We start from the raw sequence: 21240 nt of genomic DNA, 5'->3' as shown, positions 1-21240 counted from the left end.
CCGAACTATGATCTAGAGAACAGTTACTACCTTTTTTCACGGGCCTTTCTCTCTAGTCCCGACTTAGCACTGATCATATGGTTTCTCTTATTATCCATGCATTTAATATTTTATATACCATCTACCCATATCTTATATGCATGCATCCTGTATATGATGTAATGGTATGCAAAATAAATATTTGCTTGGACATTGTAGTTCTGTCAGGGTTTAGAGAAGAAAACTGGGTAGGTTGTAATGAGCTGTAACTACCATGAGGTGAAGGCCAATGCAAACAGAAAGAGGACTTCTGTCCTACTAGAAGTTACAAAATCATCAATACTTCCCTAAATTTATTACAACTGGCCTTCAGACTAAAGGATAAAGTATTGCGTGAATTTGATCCTGTGCATATATCTTAAGCAGAGAAGAAATTCAAACAAGAATACGGAATATAATATCCTTCTTGACACTATACATTGTCTTTTCTAGTTGTGTTTTATATTATTCTAAGTTAAAAAATAAACACTTTAAATCATGAGCATGAACTGAAACGTTCACCTTGTGCTGTGCTCTGACTCACAAGCAGTAGCAGTTGAATTACTCACTTTGAATGTTGTGGCCCATCCCTTTCAACAAGGGCCTCCCACCAGCCAGAAAACATCATAGGATGGTTAGAAGAGACAGATACCATCTCTGTGAGCATCTAGGCATAATGACATGGGGCCTCGGAGAGACAGATGCAAACTCCGTGTACTTATACTGAGAGTGTTTGGAGGAGAATATAGACCTTCACAGGCTGTGTCCAGGCTGCCACACAGGGAAGGTTCTGCTTTACACCAGTAGCCGAGATGCTGAATTGTGACTATGCTGGGAGTCAGATCTGGGGAAATCAAACCAGGCAGGTCTCGTTCCCATGGGATATTGTCCTATCTCAATAGACAGGAGAAACCAGGAATCTTTAAGACTCTACTTTATAGGGAGAAATGATGCCTAAATCAGAAATAGTGTTTCCCCCCCCGAAGGTGAGCACAAATGTCCCCACACAAATAAACTGAAAATGTCTGTGCCTTTCTCTATTGTGCTTGTCTAGGTGACATGGCAAGAGGAGAGAGCTTGGTGACTCTCAGACCACTTGTTGAAAATTGCAGGAAACTGGACAGGTGGTTCCTTTTATCCCAGTATTTAGAGGCCAAGGAAGAAGGCTCACCCGTGATTCAAGGTCAGCTTTGCTTACAGCTACACAGATACATAGTGAATTCAAGGCTGTCCTACACTATGGAACAGTCTCTGTCTAACAAAACTAAAAAAGTTCCAGGAGACTAGGAGTTCAGTTATGAGGTGTTCAAATCAATGTGTGTTTTCAGCCACCTCTTCCTTTTTCCCTTGTCGTAAATTATTTTCCTAATATGGAAAAACAGAAATGAGAACTCAAACATTTCAAACTATGAGTTGCTCTTGTCTAGACTAAAGCTTTGGTTTGGTTTTGGTTGTTCTTTTGTGGGGGAGGATATGGGACAGGAAGGCATAGGAGGTTTTACTTGTCCTTGGAAAAGAAATATTCTTATACTTCCTTCAGGTTTGTGTGTCATTCGATCCTGCTAATTTACCTGTAGGAGTGTCTTTATTACTGTGCCCCCCACCCCAGGGCAGAATATTGGAGTTAAGGACACTCAGATTATACCCTGACAGAGGCAGTTTGAGTCAGGTCTGCCTGTCTGCCAAGCTTCTGGTATCCTTGAAGGAAAGGATCTTGTTTCTTGTAGCAGGCTCTAGCTTTCCTCACTGGTCGTGGATCCACACTCAACGATACCTAAAGCAGTGGCTGTCAGCTTTCCCAATGCTGTGAATCTTTACTACAGTATCTCGCGCTGTGCTGACCTCGACCATAAAATTCTTTTCTTTGCCACTTCATAACTGTAACTTTGCTACTGTTCTGAATCATTGTGTAAATATCTGATAGGTTGACTATCTGATATGTGACCCACAAGTTGAGAACCACTGGCCTAAAGAGATGATTTACGCAACAGCCTGGCCACACCAGGTGTAGAAACATCTTCTACCAGTGAAGCAAGTATAAAAGAGAATACTCCTGGATAGAAGTGGGAGGACCTTGGACTTCTTGCAGGGCAGGGAATCTGGACTGCTCTTCATTCTTGAGAGGGAGGGGGAATAGAGTGGGGGGAAGGGGAGAGGGGTAGGGGAGGGGGGGAAGGGGCGTTGTGTGCGAGGAGGGGGAGGGAAATGGGAACGGGGAGGAGGCGGAATTTTTTTTTTTTTTTTGCAACAACTAAAAAAAAAAGAGAGAGAGAGAACAGAAGAGGAAGGGGACTAGAAATGACTGTCTTTCCTGTGGGGGAATCCAGGAAGTTAAAAGTTTCTTAGGTTGGGGAAGGAACTGCTGCCCTCATCTTGGCCCCTTAATTGGTACTTTGAACCCAGATGAGTGAGAAAGAAGAGGCAGAAGACAGCCCGCTTGGATTTGCTCTGCCTCGGTTTCTTATGCAGTTCTGTGCATGTTGGGTTGGGAAGGATGGTTCCTTAATTCTAGAATGAATCTCTTGAAATTCAAAGGCAGAAGGAACCCTGCCGTTCTGACTGCAGTCCTCTGAGAATGCTGGTAGTATCCCTGAGTAACTGTATCTAAGTTCGTCTTAGATGAGAGGTGCTTCTACTGTTCACTTCTTCCTTGCCCAGGCCCCCCCTGCTCCTAGTAATGAACCCATTTCCAGGATCAACCATGCTCTCTTGAGTCATTTTTTCTGTTCCGTGTGGCTAACTTAGTGACTCAGAAAAGCTGAAGAGCTCTCTTTTCTCTGAATGATCTCAAGCTGATTTTACGAAGGGCTTCTTCCTGCCCCTTTATTGGAGAGTCATTTTGGGTAGCCCTGGGTTTTCCCCCTCTTCTTGAATTCTGGTTATGAATGGTTGCCGTGAGAGCAAGTGATTTGACGGTCTCATGTATTGAGCTATGGGCAAGAAGTCATGCAGACATCAGCTGCTGCCCGATGCTTGGAACCATACACACACACACACACACACACACACACACACACACACTCCTCCTCCACCTCCACCCTTTTGCTTCTGTCATCTGTAGCATCATGGTGCAATTTTTCCACCTATGCTTTTCAGAGTCAGAGAAGCACAATTAGGGCCTTATTGATTCATGTGACACACACTCACCATCTCAGTGTCGCTGGAGCCGAGTTCATTTTAAAACACCTTTTTTTTGTGTTTGATTGACAGTTTCATACATTTATATAAGCAATGTTCCTCTCTCTCATCCCCCTCCCTCTCCCATGGGTATCCTTCTGACCAAGTCTCCCTCCTACTTTTCACATCTTCCTTTTGTGTGTGGAACACTGAGTTTGGTAAGAGTTCCTTTCCTGAGCATGGTGAAGAATTATTTAGTAAGAAGGTCAATTTATTAGTGACTATACCATTAGAGAAAGCGCCACCCCCCATGAGTTCTATTTTGGGCTTCCCTTCTTCCTAAGGCCTTATCTCTGACTCAGAACATTTTGTCAGGGGACAGAGAAATAGTGGGTAGCAAATCTTAGCTGGGTCACACATCGACCCTGAACCTGACCCACAGGACTGTGATGATGGGGTTAGATGAGAAGACTATGCACACAGCCACTAAAGGTCATTGCAAGAAATGGACAGCTAAAGGCTGGGCTGTAGCTCAGGAGTAGAGCTCGTGTGTGAGAGGTGCTGGATGCAGTCTCTAGACCGAGAAAGAAACAAAAACTAGCTGAACAGAAAACTCTTCTTCTGGGCTCTCTCTAAAAAGAAAGGAAAAGAAACTCCTGACTCCCTTAATTTCTGCCAGGTTTTGAAGTCACTTGTTATTAGTTCTTTGAGCTTTAGAAACTTATTTAAATTCCATACCTTAGTATTTTTTACGGCTATAAATTGGAGACAATAATAATAATGATTCCCCTTACTGGTAGTTAGGGAAAATTGAGAAGGTTAACACACAAACAAACACTTAGATCAGTGATTATTCCACAGTAAAACCTCTATAAATGATAGTGATTCGTAATGCCTTGACTAAACTTCTAGGTGAGACATTGATGAAATGCAGATGAACAGGTACTATCATAGCCTACCTGGGAAATGAAAACATAGCCCTGGGAAAGCCCTATGAACAGGTCAGCACTGGGCATCATGAAAACAACTATCACGAATCACCCAAACACTGCTCCACTATAATGTTCTAGAGTCATAGATGCTCCTGAAAGGACGTTTGTAGGTCTGGGATATCATCATCCTTTCTTTGGGGCCTATTTTATTCTATTACAATGTGAGTCATGGTGTAGATGCTTGATGGAGTTGGCATTGACGGTCTTCCTTTTGAATCTTTACTAAGAAAATGCCACATCAAGGGGCTGGAGAGATGGCTCAGTGGTTAAGAGCACTGACTGCTTTTACAGAGGACCCGGGTTCAATTCCTAGCACCCACATGGCAGCTCACAACTGTCTAAAGATCCAGTTGCAGGGGATCTGACACCTTCACACCAATGCACATAAAATTAAAAAAAAAGTTAAATAAACCTTTAAAAAATGCCACATCAATTTTTGAGAGGGTCTCGCTTTCTAAACTGTCCTAACTTCAAATTTATGATCTTCCTGCCTCTACTCCTAGAGTGTTGAGGTAACAGGTTTGTGCCAGCACATCTGGTTCTGGAAATGATGCTTTCTTTTGGCCATGCAGACGTGGTTTCTGTGTAGCATGGTGAGAACTTATTTCAGATATCCATAGTTCTAGTATCTCCATGCTTACCGTGATCCAAATGTCCTAGCAGGAATGAGGATTTTCATGTTTAAAGTATTTCTATTTACTGATGATGTGTGATTATTCCTGACAAGATACAGATAAACGTGTACTCACCCCAGACAGGGTAACAATGACAGACCAAAGCAATGATTCCACCATGCCAGGGGCAGGAAACATGCACTCTGGCACCTGGAAAGTTAAATGGTTTTTTTGTCATTAGTCTGTTGGTGTTATATATTATCTTTGCTGACTCTTTAGAGGTTGAATTATCCTTAGATTCTACAATTCAACCATGCTTAGTGAAGATGCATCACTGTTTTTATATGATGTTGTATTGGTTTGATAGACTCTTTGTAGAAATAGGAGCGGCGGGGCTGCATCCCCAGCACCCTGGCTGCCTGCTAGCTTATGCCCGAAATAATAGCACACAAACTGTATTCATTTAAACACTGCTTGGCCCTTTTCTATCTAGCCTCATCTAGGCTAATTCTCACATATTAATTTAGCCCATTTCTAATCATCTGTGTTGCACCCCAAGGTGCGCTTACCGGGAAGAGTCTAGCCTACGTCCATCCTGGGTCGGAGCTGAATCTTGGCTCTGCCTCAGAGCGCAGAACTATCTGCGTCTACCCGGGAGAGGGGAGCATGGTGTCTCTGTCTGAGGTGTCTTACCTCACTTCCTCTTCCTCCCAGCATTCTGTTCTGTTTACTCCACCCACCTATGTTCTAAGTTATGAGCCCAAGCAGTTTGTTTATTACTTAAGCAATGAAATCAACAGATTGATATGACACTCCCACATCAACTCTTTCTGAGGAGTTTTGCAACTACGGAATGACTGCTTTGGTGTCAGGGTAATTAATGTTGAGCACAGAGTGAGTTATATATATATTTTGAAGAATGTGAGATAAGTTGATAGCAATCTTCCAAATGTTTGGTGAAACTCTTCTTTGAAGCGATCTGATCGAAGATGTTTTTTACTTGGGGGAAGCTTTTATACTGACTCAATTTTGCTGATCCAATCTAGATAGATTGCATGTGCCTGAAAATTTATCAATCTTGTTGAATTTGCTGACATACATTTGTATAATAATACTTTCTTGTTTTTTTAAATAGACATTTTGAAGAAGACTTAGATTCACAGGAAATTTTAGTTAAATGAGACTTGGGTTTCCTGTGTGTGGTCTGCCCTCAGCCATGCATACACAGCTTTCCCTATTCCTCAAACCCCTCGGCTGTTGAAGTCCACTCATTAGGAGAACACACCTCCTAATGCTGGCTTACAGCCTTGAGTTATGGACCCAGAAGTGGATGTGCTTTCTCATTGGGAAGGACTTTTGCCTTGTGGGTATTTATCACTATTGTCAACACATTTTGTCCCCATTTCCTTCCATCAATGACTTCCTTTGTGTTTAGTAGACATTTTTTGATGAATTTTGACTCTCTTCTCATTTCCTTGTGTGTGTATTTATTTATAGTCAATTTCTTGCATTTATCTGCTTATCTGTGTTTGTGTTTGTGTATGTGTGTGGGTATGTGTACCCACAGCACACTTGTAGAAGTCAGTTCTCTTCTACCATGTAGATTCCCAGGCTCAAACTCATTTTATCAGGTTTGGTGGCAAGTACCTTTCCCCACTGAGCATCTCACCACTCCATCTGTGACTATAGTTTCTTTGTTTTTGCTGTGGATATTTCAGATAGCATAGATTCTGTTAGTCACTGTTCTATTGCTATGAAAGAGACACCGTAACTACGGCAACTCTTATAAAAGAAAGCACTTAACTGGGGCTGGCTTATAGTTTCAAAGGCTTAGCCAATTTTCATGGTTTGGAGGATGGCAGCACATAGTGCTGGAGAAGTAGCTGAGAGTTCTACATCCAGATCCAAAGCAGTAGGAGGAGAGAAAGCCATCCGGCCTGACTTGGACTTTTGAAACCTCAAAGCTAACCTGCAGTGACACACTTCTTTCAGTAAGGCCACTCCTATGCCAATAAGGCCACACTCCTAATCTCTCTCAAGTAATTGCTACTCCCTAATGATCAAGCATTCAAATATATGAGTCTATGCGGGGGTCATTCTTATTCAAACCACCAGAGCATCTTACAACTACAATGATCTATTCTAGGGTGACATCAACTCCATTTCAATCACCACTCCACTCCTATGTTGTTCTGCCCCCCTCCACTATGTTAGTATCACAGATTATCCGGCTGTGTATTATATACCTATTATTGTGAATTTATAATTAGTATCATTCCCTATTAACACATGTAAAAATTAAAAGTAAAATTACAAACTCAGATTTGCAAATACCAAGGCACTTGTTCAACTATGTTCATTGCAACTGTATTTATAATAGTCAGAATCTGGAAAAAACCTAGATGCCCTGTAACTGAAGAACAGATAAAGAAAATGTGGTACCTATACACAATGGAATATTATTCAACAATGACATCAGGAAATTTGAAAGCAAATAAATGTATGGAACTAGAAAAAAGTCATCCTTAGGGAGGTAACCCAGACCCAGAAAGGCACTCATGTATGCACTCATAAGCGGATATTAACTGTAAAATAAAGAATGCTACAATCCACAGCCCTAAAGAGGTTTAGTCAAGGCACACAGGGTATGTATGCTGTTTATTCATTTTAATTCACTTCTAGGAAGTCTTTAATTTCTTTCTTATTTCTATCTTGACCACTTTTTTCATTCAGTAGTGAGTTGTGTAGTTTCCTAGAGTTTGTAAACTTTTTACTGTTTTTGTTGCTGATGATATCCAGCTTTAATCCATGGTAGTGAGATACAATGCAGGGATTTATCTCAATAGCCTCATATTTGTTGAGACTTGCTTTTGTCCAAGTATGTAGTGGAATTCAAAGAAATTTCTATGAGGTTTAGAGAAGAAGGTATATTCTTCTGTGTTTTAGTGAAATGTTATGTGTTTTTGTGGGTGAAGTTTAGCATTCTTTGTACCTTCTGTAGAATTGGACTTGTAGATAGATATTCTTCAAATTTGACTTTGTCATGAAATAATCTTATTTTTTCCATCTATGGTTATTGAAGTTTTGCTGAATATAGTAGTCTGGGCTTGTATCTGTGGTCTATTAGAGTCTGAAAGACATTTGTTCACCCCCTTCTTGCTTTTAAAGCCTCCATTGAGAAGTCATGTATAATTCTAATAGGTCTACTTTCATATATTACTCGGATTTTCCCCTTGCAACTTTTAATATATTCTATTACTATCAGTGTGTGAGGGTCAATATGTGACTTAAACTTTTTTTAATGAGCTTTGGTGCCTTGTGCTTGGGGCCAGATGATAAGAACTACCATGTCCTCTTGGAGGATGTTTCCTTTGAGTATGTAATATCCTTTCATGTTTAGTTTTTGTTTGTAATCTATTTTTGCTAAATATTAAAATATCTACATGAGCTTTTCTTCTTTGGTTAATTTGCTTGTACTATCTTTCCCCCATCCTTTTACTCGAAGGTAAGGTCTATCTTCGATTTGTTTCTTGAATGTAGCAGAAAGATGGATCCTATTTTCCCATCCATTTTGTTAATCTATTTATTTTTACTGGGGAACTGAGACCATTGATATTGAGAGATAATCATTATCTTTCTGCTTCTATGATTCATCTCATTAAACTTACTAATTCCATCCTGCCATTATGTAAATCTATTAGTGAACCCGCATAGTTAATTCAATTCAATTGTCAATTTTTTTTCCTCTAGAATTTCTGTTTGGTACTTTTTTTTACATAATTTTCTTTCATATTCTTATTTTGTTCATATATCATTGTTCTGATTTTCTTTATTTCTTTGTCCATCTTTTGCTACCTCTTTGAACAAATTTAAGATATTTGTGTTTACTGTGGTAAAATTTGTATCACATACAACATCTATCTTTGTGTTTATGGTCCCAGAGAGATGAGGGGCCATCCTATCCTAGAGGCATGGCAGCAGCTGGCATAGTGGCTGGAACAGTAAGCTGAGAGCTCATGTTTTCATTGGCAAGCATAGAGCAGAAAGAATAGGAATGGCAGCAATCTTTAAATACCCAAAGCCTAACTGCAGCGACACACTTTCTCCAATAAGACCACATCTCCTAAACCTGCACAAGGAGTGCCACCAACTGAGAACCAAGTATTCAAATACCTGAACCCATGGGGTTATACTCACTCAAGTCACTATAGTCTGTTGTTGGCGTAGGCTGCCCAGACCCGAAATAACCACATAGAAACTACATTATTTGCAATACTTTTTGGCCAATAGCTTAAGCATATTTCTGGCTCACTCTTACATTTTAAATTAACCCATTTCTATTCATCTGTGTACCGCCATGTGGCTGTGGCTTACTGGGCAAAGTTCCCTCCAGCATCTGTCTCCAGTGGGGCTACATGGCTTCTTGTTGACTCTGCCTACTCTTTCCTCCTCTATCTGCTTGGAACTCCCATCTTGCCCTATTCTGCTAAGCCACTGGCCAAAACAGATTTATTCATTAACCAATAAAACAACACATAGACAGAAGGACTTCCCACACCACTCTGGATTTGTCTATCCCTATTGCCTTCTATAAGTGGATTCGGCTTTGGCGTGTTCTCATTCTCTCCTTCTCCCTCTCTGTCTGTGCTTCAGATTGAAGCTAAAGCCTAGTGCATGAGAGACAGGCACCCCACCACTAAACTATATCACCAGTGTTTGTCTTAATCCACTTAGGATAATATAACCAAGGCTTATCCACGTTGCAGTCAGCAATTCCTTCCTTTGGAAGCTGGATAATATTTATTATATGCATGCACAGTGGTTGGCCTATTCTTGTACATTTGGATTATGTCCACCTATTGTGAATAAATCTGCTACACATGCTCATGCATTTTCCTTGGAGTCTTTAAAAGAATACTATCTTGGAATATATGCCCCAAAGTAGATCCCATGGTAATTCTATGCTGTTGCTTTGTTTGAAGAGCTGCTCTGCTGTGCCAATTTGCAACTCTTCCAAGATGTCCAGAAGATTTCGACTTCTCCATATTCTCAACAATACACCATATTCTGGATTTTGTTTGTTGTCTGCTTATTTCGATCCTAATGGATAAAAACCACATCTAATTGTGGTTTTGCATTTCCTTAATGACTAGTAATGTTGAGCACTACTCACATACTGATTAAACATATTTGTGTATTGCCTTGGAATCCTCTGCTCATTTTTTTTTTTTTTTTTGGTCTTTCGAGACAGTTTTTTTGTAACTTTGGAACCTGTCCTGGAATTTGCTTTGTAGTCCAGGCTGACCTTGAACTCACAGAGATCCACCTTCCTCTGCCTCCTGAGTGTGAGTGCTGGGATTCAAGGCGTGCGCCACCACCGCCCACCATTCTCTGCTCATTTCTAATTGGACTGGTAGTTGAACCAGAGAATTGTTTCACACTCTGGCTCATAATGCTAATACCTGTTCTGTTTTTGTGTGTTTGTGGGATTACTGCGGACATTTTTCTTTTTTTTAAGGATACATGTATGCTGTCTTGTTCATTTGTATGAATTATGAATACCTGTTAAAATTTGGGCATATGAAAAAATAATCATTTCTCAGGTTTGACAGGCTGGTTTTGGGCTAGGAGTTTTTAAGTCTTTTCTAGGCCCGTGTGTGGCATTTAGAATATGATATTTGTATTAAGTATTAGAGAATTTCATTCATGCATACAAAGTATGTTTTACTATATTCACCCACACTTACCCCAGCTTTTCTCAGATACACTGCTTCCACCCCTTCTAAGCTTTATGTCATTTTTTTTTTATAACCCAATGAGCCTAATTTGTGCTGCCCATATATCTATGGGTATGGGGCCATAGGGTCATGGCCAACCTACCAGGGACCCCCACCTTTAAAGAAAATCAACTCTCTCTCCCTGAGAGCCATCCCTGCCAATCATTCCCCAGCTGTGGGTAGGGGCTTATGGTCCCCTCTCCCTCCATGCTAGAAGATGGATGGACTTGCTCTATTGCAGGTCTGGGTTAGCAGCCATGGCTACCATGAGTTGATGATTGCAGCAGTCCTAACATGTCCTCAGCACATTGTCCCAGTCCTCCCCAATAATATCCAGGCCCCTTTTCTATCATGTTCCCTGAGCCTTGCAAGGAAGCAGTGTGGTATAGAATGGGCATTTAGGAATATGTGCACTACAGAATTTTTTTCTGTGCCCTTTAAGCACTGTTCACTGCTGAAAGCAACTTCTCTGACAAGGCCCCAAAGCTGGTCACAGTGATATGGACTGAGAGAACAGTTTGATTAGCAAAATAACAGTAGTATGTCACCCTGGGGCCTATGAACTTCATAGCCATGGGTGCTTGGCCAGATTTACAGTATCAGACATTCATTTTTTTTTCCTGCAGAGTAGTAAGAATACAGATGTTTACCCACATAGTCATGCCATGAATACACTCATGAACAATTTTTTTTCTAAAATTGATGTTTATGCATATGAATACTTTGCCTATATGCATGGAAGTACACTAGCTGTGCTGGTGCCTGCAGAGGCTGGAAAGGAGAGCTAAAGTCCCCTGAGTTTGATCTTAGAATTGTAAGGTACCATGTGGGTGCTGAAAACTGAACCTGGGTCCTCTGCAGGGCCAGTAAATGCTCTTAACTACTGAGCCATCTCTCCAATACTATTGTTTCATCCTCTGATTTGTGTTTTTTACTTACTTTTAAAATTTAACTTATGTGTATTGGTGTTTTGCCTGCGTGTATGTCTGTGTATGATGTGCATGTCATGGGCGTATCTTCCCAAGCCAGCCATTAGTATAGTTCAAAGGGTGCACAGCTGGGTTGATGAGTTTTCATCATCAGCAACCTGCATAGCCCCTTTGTGTACTATAAAACCTAGCCAACAAGGAGGAAGTGTTGTAGGCATTCCATCAATGCTCTGAGAACTTGATATGTTTAGCCAATGACAACTGGGGTGACTAGCCCTATGGGTGTGGCTTTCTCTGGATGTGTGACCAGATAACTGAGGAGGGGGTAAGTGCCCTCTTTCTTGGGTGGTCGGAGCAGGAGCAAGCCTTGCAGCTGGTCTTCATTGCCCTTGGGCAGAATGGCAGGACAGTAGCAGCTGGATCTGTAGCTGCGTCTACCTTGTCTTGTATTCGTGAGTCTGTTTTTCCATTGCATCCCTTAATAAGTTATTGACCATACTCTGGTATATACCAATAGTACCAGGTTGACTTCTCCATGTCCTGTGACCAAAGTAATGTCTTTCAATAGAGTCTTACCATCAAGTTGGTGGTAACCAACAGCAACGACAATAATTTGTATTGTTTGCGGGATATGGGGACACCCCTGACCAAAAACTTGGGGCGGGGGGAGTATACTACACTCAACACTGAGGTTTTTACTTGGCCACCTAGGTTTCTGGGGGAGACATAATCCTCTGTGTAAGATAAATACAATTAAACTCTTTTTATGAATGTGAACATACATGCATACGTACATGGAATTTATGAAATCGGTTTCTGTGTGTTTTTTTTCCCAACATCCTTGGCGATAGTTTTCCCATATAAGATCACCCACAGGCACAGATGCACACATATACACATGAGAGAGAGAGACAGGGAAAGAGGTTGTTGAACATTTCACCTGCTCTGAAGAATCTAATCGCAGTTTCCCAGAGCCTTAACAAGCCTATTATACATTCTCCCCATCATGTCTTGCTCCAAGTTACTGTTGGTGTCACTTTTCTCTTTAACTGTCATCGATAGGACACTGCTGCTCACTCTAAGGTCTAAGTTAGGAAGAACTAAAAGCAAACCTTCAGGGCTCCTTACTGTCAGCTAGAGTGTTGCAGTCAGTAAGGCCTTCTCTCTGAGTAGGTGGGAGATGACTCAAACATTGAAATTCCCTACCATTTTGGATGTGGATTTTTCTTGATGGTGCATTTGACGAATTGCTGTTTTCCCTTGACTGGTTTTCTAGAACAAGCATAAAGTTATTTTAGGCACTCTGTTGTTGCTATTGTTTTGTGTTTCCATGGGGATGTGAGGGCTTGAAGTTTTTTTCATCTTCTATTTGTTCATCTCACTCATCAGTTCAGGTTTCAGTCCGGGGAACTTAATGGAAACTGATTTTTTATTTTATTTATTTATTTTTTTTTTTAAAAATCGCACTCTCTACTGACTTTTTAAAAAAAAGATTTATTTTGGGATTTCTGAAGTTTGAAATCATGAAAATAACAGGAAACTCTCCCTGGAAAGCAAAGAGAACTTGGATAGTTATATTTGGAATTAGGGGAAAAAAAATCATTCTTCTGTCTCCTACAAGAACATTACTCAATGGATCAATGTGTGGTCAATGAGATCCCATGGGAGTTTTTTTCCTGACAGAGTTGATCATCCATAAATACACTCTGAGAGGAAGGACATGTATCAAGCCCATTTGCTTCATGAGACAATAAATCTTAATAGATAAAAGTCTAGCTAGCATTCTTCTTCCTACTGGACCATGCCATAGCACAGCTTTTGTCCTCACTGGATATGGAAGGTGCTTTTGAAATGCAAAGCATGATTTCTTTCTTGTTTGCTACCCAGCCCTATGCTGCTAGAATACTTCCTAAACGTGGTGGGTGTTCAGTAATAGCCATAGAATGGATGGAGGAGGCTGTTGCCTATAACATGAGGTGAAAAATTCTAACAGAGTCCACAGAGTAGATTTGCTCTATCTTGATCAAAGGTCAGGGAGTTCAGACCTATTCTTGCCCCTTCAAGGTTGCAACAGGAGATTTGACACAGGGTGAGGCTACCTACAGGTTGCTTGGCCTAGGGTGCGGTTGTTTCATGTCCTACCTAAACAATAGAATATTTAACTCAGGATGTTTCAGATATTGAAGAGGTAATTGCTCTGTTTGCCCTTCATATCTTGGTAAAGCAGTCCTATGCCTCACCCATTCCCCCTTTGGAATGGGGTATATGAAACATACAGAAAATAAAGTGCAGGCGAATTCAGTATTCACTGGGTTGCCCTCCCGAGTCTATTCTGTGTCTCTGTCTTTTTCTTTTGTATCTCTGTTTTTTTTTTCTGCCTAGTATTTCTAATCCACACATTCGTTCTCTGGAATGTACAAACCCGTCAAGGCTGGACCCCGGCAAAAATGAGGACTTTGTCTTTTAAAACTCCTCAGCGAACTTTATAATGAAACACAATATGCATGAGTAAAGGAAGCTAATCATAATTATAGGTCTGCGAGTTTTGATCAAGTAAGAGTACCTATGTAACAGGATTCTACAGGCGGATGCGAGATTTTCAGGATTCTGGAAGCAGAAATCTCATTTCATGCCTTTTCAATCACTACTCACTACCAAACCTCATCCTTCCCTATAAAGGGTGAAAGGTAGCCACTGGCATGACTTCCCAAGTCTCTGGTTTTGTCTATTTCAAATTCCCCATGAGTTAAATAATACAATTTTTACTCTTATTTGTCCTTCCTGCTCAACATTTTGTGAGAAATATTCGTAAGTGGAGTTTTAAAATAAAAAAAAAATTCTCCTGACTTTAATCAATGCCTTGTAAAACTCTACATTTTAGGAATACAGCCTCCAACATATGCCATGTGTTCAGCTCCCAGTGGCAGCCATGACCCCGAGAACACAGAAGATACTTCCTCCTTTCACCGCTTTCTCGAGGAGTAGATGCTGTTGTTTCTACTTTAATTATAAACAAAAAGTACCTTGCTAATAAATAACAACTTTGAATTAATACAAAGCTCACTGGAACCCACATCCCTCTAAATAACCACTCGAATCTGCTGGCCCGTGGAGGACTCCTTTATTCTATTCTGAGTGGCCATGCATATAGATGATACAGTGAAAAGGAGGGACCCATTTAGAGATGGATATCCTGTGATCATCTGTACCGCAGGATGAGAAAGTTTCCCAGAGCTTCTTTGCTGTCTGAAGTGCATGCATAAAGACATCTCTGGACCCATTGCTCGAGGCTCCTTCAGGGCTTCTGATCCTAGGAAGAGAGGACTTGGCCTGGCTGCTGAATCGCAGATGTGGGTCTTGGGGTAAATTCAGGAAGGGCTGGCTCCAGCCATAACCTGTTTTCTCTGTGAGCGCTGACCATTCTAGGGCACAGGCCCAGCTCGGGGTCAGCTTCGCAGCAGCTGTTCTCAATTTCTTCCCTGGAGGTGGCGACCTTGCTTTGAATCACCCCCAGTTGAGGATGGATTCCTCTGGCAGACTGTGAGTTCAGTCTGTGGAAACTTTTCTCCAGAGGAGAAACTCCCAGCCTGGGATTTACTGTTCCTGGCTGTTCTTCACACACCATTTAGAGGGAAGAGGGGTTTTTATTTATACAGCTTTCTTGGAGCAGTTTTTGGGCTCCTTCACTTTTGTAGGTTTTACATATTCAAGGCTTGCATTGATTTACTCTCTCTTCCAGTTTTTACAAGAGTTACATGAGTAAGGACAGAAGCAGAGACTCCACACCAGGAACCGCTGGTCTCCCAGGAACCGCTGGTCTCCCATTGTTCCTCCCTACTCTGTAGTAGTTTTCTCTTCCCCTTAGGTCTTTCTCTTTTCTCTCTTGTTGCTGTTCTCTGAGAATGATTTTGGCTTGTTTTGGTTCAAATTCAGCCTTCTGGTACCTGGAAGAGGCAAGTTCCTTTTGTCCTGGGCTGCCTGCAGGCAGGAAATGAAGACATTGTGTCGCAGTGTATATAGCCAGGTGTGGTATATTATTCCAACTGTTCGGGAGGCTGAGTCAGAAGGATTGTGAGTTTAACTTGGGTTACAGGGTGAGAACAGGGCTAGCCTGAGCAACTTAGCAACTTAGCCTTTTCAATGTAGTCTGTATCGTGAATTCTGATTGGTCTTAATAATAGGAACCCAGAGTCAGATATTAGGGGATGAAAGCTGAAAGATCAGGGGAGCTGAGCAGCCACTTACTAGTCCTTACTAGTATGAAATCCCCAGAGCGAATGTGGTGTCCTGTCTTTACCAGCACTCAGACGGAATGCCTTGAGCTCCTGTCTCTTCCCGCCTTATGTTCCTCTCTCTGCCCAGCTATATCCCTTCCTGTCTCCACCTCCCTAGTGTTGGGATTAAAGCCGTGTGACTCCCAGATACTGGGATTAAAAATGTGAGCCACCACCACCTGGCTCTGTTTCCCTTTGAGGCTGGGTCAAACTAGTACAACCCAGGGTGATCTTGAACTCACAGGTATCTGCCTCTGCCTCCTGAGGGTGAGAATTAAGTGTGTGCCACCACTGCCTGGCCTCTATGGTTAACTAGCGACTTGCTCCACACTCTGATCCTTAGGCAAGCTTTATTTTTATAGCACAAACTAAATATCAACCACAATAGTTTTTGAAGTTTTAACCAGAGCAATAAGACAATGGAAGGAGATCAAGGGGATACAAATTGTAAAGGCAGAAATCAAAATGTAGCTATTTGCAAATGATAAGATAGTAACCATGAGTGACTCCCAAAATTCCATCAGGGAATTCCTACAGCTGATAAACACCTGTAGTCAAGTGACTAGATACAATATTAACTAAAAATATAAGCAGCCTTCTTATATACAAATGATAAAAGGACTGAGAAAGAAATCAGGGAAACAACACCCTTCATAATCATCTCAAATAATATAAAACATCTTGTTATAACTCTAACCGAGCAAGTGAAAGACCTGTATAACAAGAACGTCAATTCTTTGAAAAAAGAAACTAGAGGAGGTATCAGAAGATGGAAAGAATAGAGTTAACGCTCATGGAACGATAGAGTTAACAAAGAATGGCTCTCCTACCTAAAGCGATCCACAGATTCAATGCAGTCCCTATTAAAATCCCAGCACAAAGTAAGAAAGGCTATCCTACCTAAAGTGATCTACAGATTCAATGAAATCCATATTAAAATCCCAACACAATTCTTTACAGACCTTGAAACAACAATACTCAATTTCATGTGGAAAACCAAAACAAAACAACAACAACAACAACAACAAAAAAAAAAACCCTCAGGATAGCTAAAACAATCCTGTACAATAAGAGGTATCAGCATCCCTGATTTCAAGCTCTACTACAGACTATAGTAAGAAATAAAAACTGCATGGTATTGGCATAAGAACAGACAGGTGGATCAATGGAATCAAATCAAAGACCCAGATATAAATCCATACACTTAAGAACACCCGATTTTTAAAAAAGAAATCATAATAATACAATGGAAAAAAGAAAGCATCTTCAACAAATGGTGCTGGCATAACTAGATGTTGCCATGTAGAATGCAAATAGATCATTACCTATCACCCTGCATAAAACTCAAATACAAATGAACAGAATACCTCAACACAATCCAGTTTCACTGAACCTGACAGAAGAGCAAGTGGGGAATAGCCTTGAACACATTGGCACAGGTGGCCACTCCTGAGTAAATACAAGTAGCAGAGACACTAAGATTGACAATTAATAAACGGGACCTCATGAAACTGAAAAGCTTCTGTAAGCCAAAGGCACTGTCAAATAGGACAAAATGGCAGACAAAAGAATAGGAACAGATCTTCACCAACATCTTCACATCTGACAGAAGGCTGACCTCCAAGGTATATAAAGACCTCAAGAGGCTAGACATAAACAACAACAACAACAAATAATCCAATTAAAAATGGGGTACAGATCTAAACAGAGAATTCTCAACAGAGGAATATCAAATGGAGAGAAACACTTAAAGAAATGTCCAACATCTTTTGCCATCAGGGAAATGCAAATCAAAGTGTTTCTGAGATTCTATCTTACATCTGTCATAATGGCTAAGACCAAAACCACAAGCGACTGTTCATGCTGGAAAGTATGTGGAGCAAAGGGAACACTCCTCCACTGCTGGAGGAGTATGTCCAATTTGGAAATCCATATGGCAGTTTCTCAGAAAATTAGGTATTGATCTACCCAAAGACCCAGTTATTCAATCCCTGGCTATATACTAAAAGGATGCTCAATCATATCACAAGGACACTTGCTCAATTATGTTCATAGGAGTTCTATATGTAATAGCCAGAACCTGGAAACAACCTAGGTGCCCCTCAACCAACGAATGGCTAAAAAATGTGGTACATTTACACAATGGACTATTACTCAGATATTAAAAACAATGACATCTTGAAATTTGAAGGTAAAGGGATGGAACTAGAAAAAAAATCATCCTGATTTTTTAAATTCCCTTTTAGCTTACTTATTTTTTTGTTTTTGAGTGTATGTGTGCCATGTGCATTCATGATATTTGTGGAAGGTAGAAGAGGATGATGGATCACCTTGAGCTAGAGTTATAAATTCTTGTGAGCTGATATCTAAGTATTGAGGACCAAACTTGGGTCCTCTGTAAGAGCAGCAAGCACTCCTAACCTTTAATGCATCTCTCCAGCCCCAGCTCTGATTTTTAAACTCATTTATTTCTTCATTTGTTAATTTCTTATAACAGGTGTTGGGAACTAAACTACCAGAGCAGCAAGTATGGCCATCTCTCCACCCCTCCCCCTTTTAAATACTCACTCACTGATAGAAATTTTCTTTTTAGAAGTGTCTTAATGTATGCCGAAGGTTTTAGTAAATAATGTTCATTTCATTTAATTCTGATTCTGGGAGTTTAAAATTTCCCTCCCTGACCTATTCAGTGATATACTTATCATTCAAGAATTATTGTTCAGTTTCTAAGCATCTGTGTAGTTTCTTTCACTATCGATGTCTGGTTTTAGTCCACTGTGAGCTCATAAGATGTGAGTTTTTATTCCAACCCTTTGGTATTGAGTAAAGTTGTGTTCTGGCCTTAAATATTTCAAAAGAAGTTCCATGGGCTGCTGAGAGGCTGTGTCTCCCTGGGGTGCTGGAAGTACCACAGCATCAGTATGATCTACCCATGGGGATGATCTGTTTCCATAGCTTCACATCCCGCTAAGGGCTGATAGTAAGGCTGTCCTGGCTTCTTACTTGCACATCTGTGGACACCAAGGTCCACGAAGGTGTGAGGGTTCTCAGACTCCATAGCAAAGAATAGCAGTTCTATGGCTGCTTCAGCTGATCCACCTGCTCACCTCAGGTCACCAGACTCCAGTCACTCACGGTTGACGAAACTGGCTTCTGGTCCAAGTTCAGGGCTGCCTTTTTCTGTGTACTTCACTGTCTGGGCTGAGTCTCGTATCTGCTGTATGACTCAGCTTGTCTGTGACGAGCTCCCTGCTCTCCACAGTTGCCTCCCAGGGCTGTGCCACACCCAGGGCTACAGCAAGCAAGCTCCCTGGTTTTCCCTGTTCTCAGACCCCCAAACTAGCTCAGTTTTATATAGTAGGTCCCCCATCAGTGTAGGCACGAATAATTGCTCTCTGAGTCATACAGAATGATTCTGTCTCTCAAGAGTCATTGTCTCACAATTGGATGTGAGTGTAGCGAAGCATTATAGGTTTGTTTTGGGGGCAAAGGTGACATGTCTTTACACCAGGGCATCTGGCTTTCAACCTGGCTTTTCTTTCCTGTCCCCTGCTGGAAAGCCATGCGGCTGGAGCTGGGTTAAGCTTGCTTTGTTTTGGTGTGTCACCTCTTCTCCCCTGGACTTTCAGCTGCCTGGCCTTTGCTGCTTTGAGTTTTTATGAGTTCTAGAAGCTCTTCTTTTCCTGTTTGGAATAGTCTCTCTTATTTTCCTGTTTTCCTTCCTACAGTCACTCGGACCATGCAGTAGCTTTCAGTGTGCCATTTTACCTGGCCCCAGTTTGAACTCTATTCAAATGTAAGTCATCTGTTTCTGAATCTTCATGTATATTCGTGATAATTGCATTTCCTTTCTCGAGGGAGGGCTATCTCTGCATCTTTGTAAAACTTCCTGGTTATCATGAATTCCTTCATTTTGTTTCATGTTGTAAGGTCATTGTTTCCTCCTCATTTCTCAAGATTTACCTAGTTATAGTATTTATGGTTGTGGGTAATTTCCTACCAGGACCTAGAATGTATCATAGCATTGTGCCCTAGCTTGCAGGACTTCCTGGGTAAATCTGTAGTTGATTTAATATGAGAAACAATTAAATGTGATAGTGATTTTCTCTTGCATATTTTATTTTCTTTCTCTGGCTTGTGCTCTAGTCATTTGGGTATAATACACTTGCTAAGCATGTTTTCTGCTTACTTCTGTTTAGAGGACTCTAAGCTTTCCATGCGCATATATCTGTAGTTCCCCCAAACTTAGCACCTTTATGGTATTTTATTGAATACATACATACATTTTACATGTCCTTAAACATTTCTTGACTTTAGATCTTAAAATTTTTTTCTATTTATTTTTCATTTATGTTTCCACAAATATCTTGAATTCAATCTTCTTTCCCTTTCTTCTTCTTTTCTTGTTTTTCATATGTGTTTCTGGTTGGGCTATTTCATATGGCCTGTCTTCAAATTCTGTTTGCATGATTTAGTCTGCTATCATGACTTGTTTATTCATTTGTTACTCCCCCATCCCCTCCCCCCACCTCTGTTCATCAGGAGAGAGTTCCATGCATGCCCAACTGCCCATATAAAAGTCAGAGGACAACCTTGGGTCAGGCTCTTTACCTTCTTGCTGTGGAATATTCCTCTTGTACACTGTAAAGATTTGTCACTCAAGTTGGTTTAATAAAACATTGATTGTCTGGTAGTCAGGCAAGAAGTATAGATGGGAAGAGAAAGGGTGGAGTCAGGAGATGCTAGCCAGACCCAGAGAGAGCAAGACGGGCATGCTGTACTGAGAAAAGGTACTGCCTCATGGCAGAGCATAAATAAGGAATATGGTTAATTTAAAATGGAAAGACTAGTTAATAATAAGCCTGAGATATTGGTCAAGATTTTACAAGTAATGTTAAGCCTCTGCATGCTAATTTGGGAAGTGGCTGCTGGGTATTTGGGACCAAGTGACTCCAAGACAGTAAACTTCCAGCTAGACCTTCAACCTGTTTTTCATACAGGGTCTTTCTTGTAAATTGCTATGAAATCCCGGCTAGCTGGTCCACTAGTCTCTGCTTCCCATATCCCACGGTAGACACAAGGATTCCAGATGCTTGCATTATTGGATATGTCTTTTACCTGGGTTCTGGTGATATGAAGTCAGGTTTCTAGACTTGCATGGCAAGCAATATTACCCCCTACTTAACCACATCCTCATTCCTCCACCTTATTATTTGATTTATTGAGCTCTTTATTTCTGTTGTTTTTTCAAAATGTCCGTTTCTTTGCTGAATTTCACATTCATATCTTCCTTTGTCTTCCTAACTTATGGAAGTGTTTATCTATATTCTCTTAGATTGCATCGGAATGTTTTATAACAGTTCCTTTAAAGAAATCATTATACTTGTGCGCATGTGTGCATCTACACATATTATGGCTTGAATTTAAAGGCTAGTTCTATTCTTTCACCACAGGTTGCAGAGATTAAATTCATGGTGTATGACAAGAATTTCTACTTGCAGGCTCTTCCTAAAAATTTT

This window comes from Microtus oregoni, unplaced genomic scaffold, assembly GCF_018167655.1.
Source record: "Microtus oregoni isolate MIOR12 unplaced genomic scaffold, Mior012 000000F_ref0000247, whole genome shotgun sequence".
Taxonomy (NCBI): domain Eukaryota; kingdom Metazoa; phylum Chordata; class Mammalia; order Rodentia; family Cricetidae; genus Microtus; species Microtus oregoni.
Note: the sequence above shows the minus strand (reverse complement) of the source record.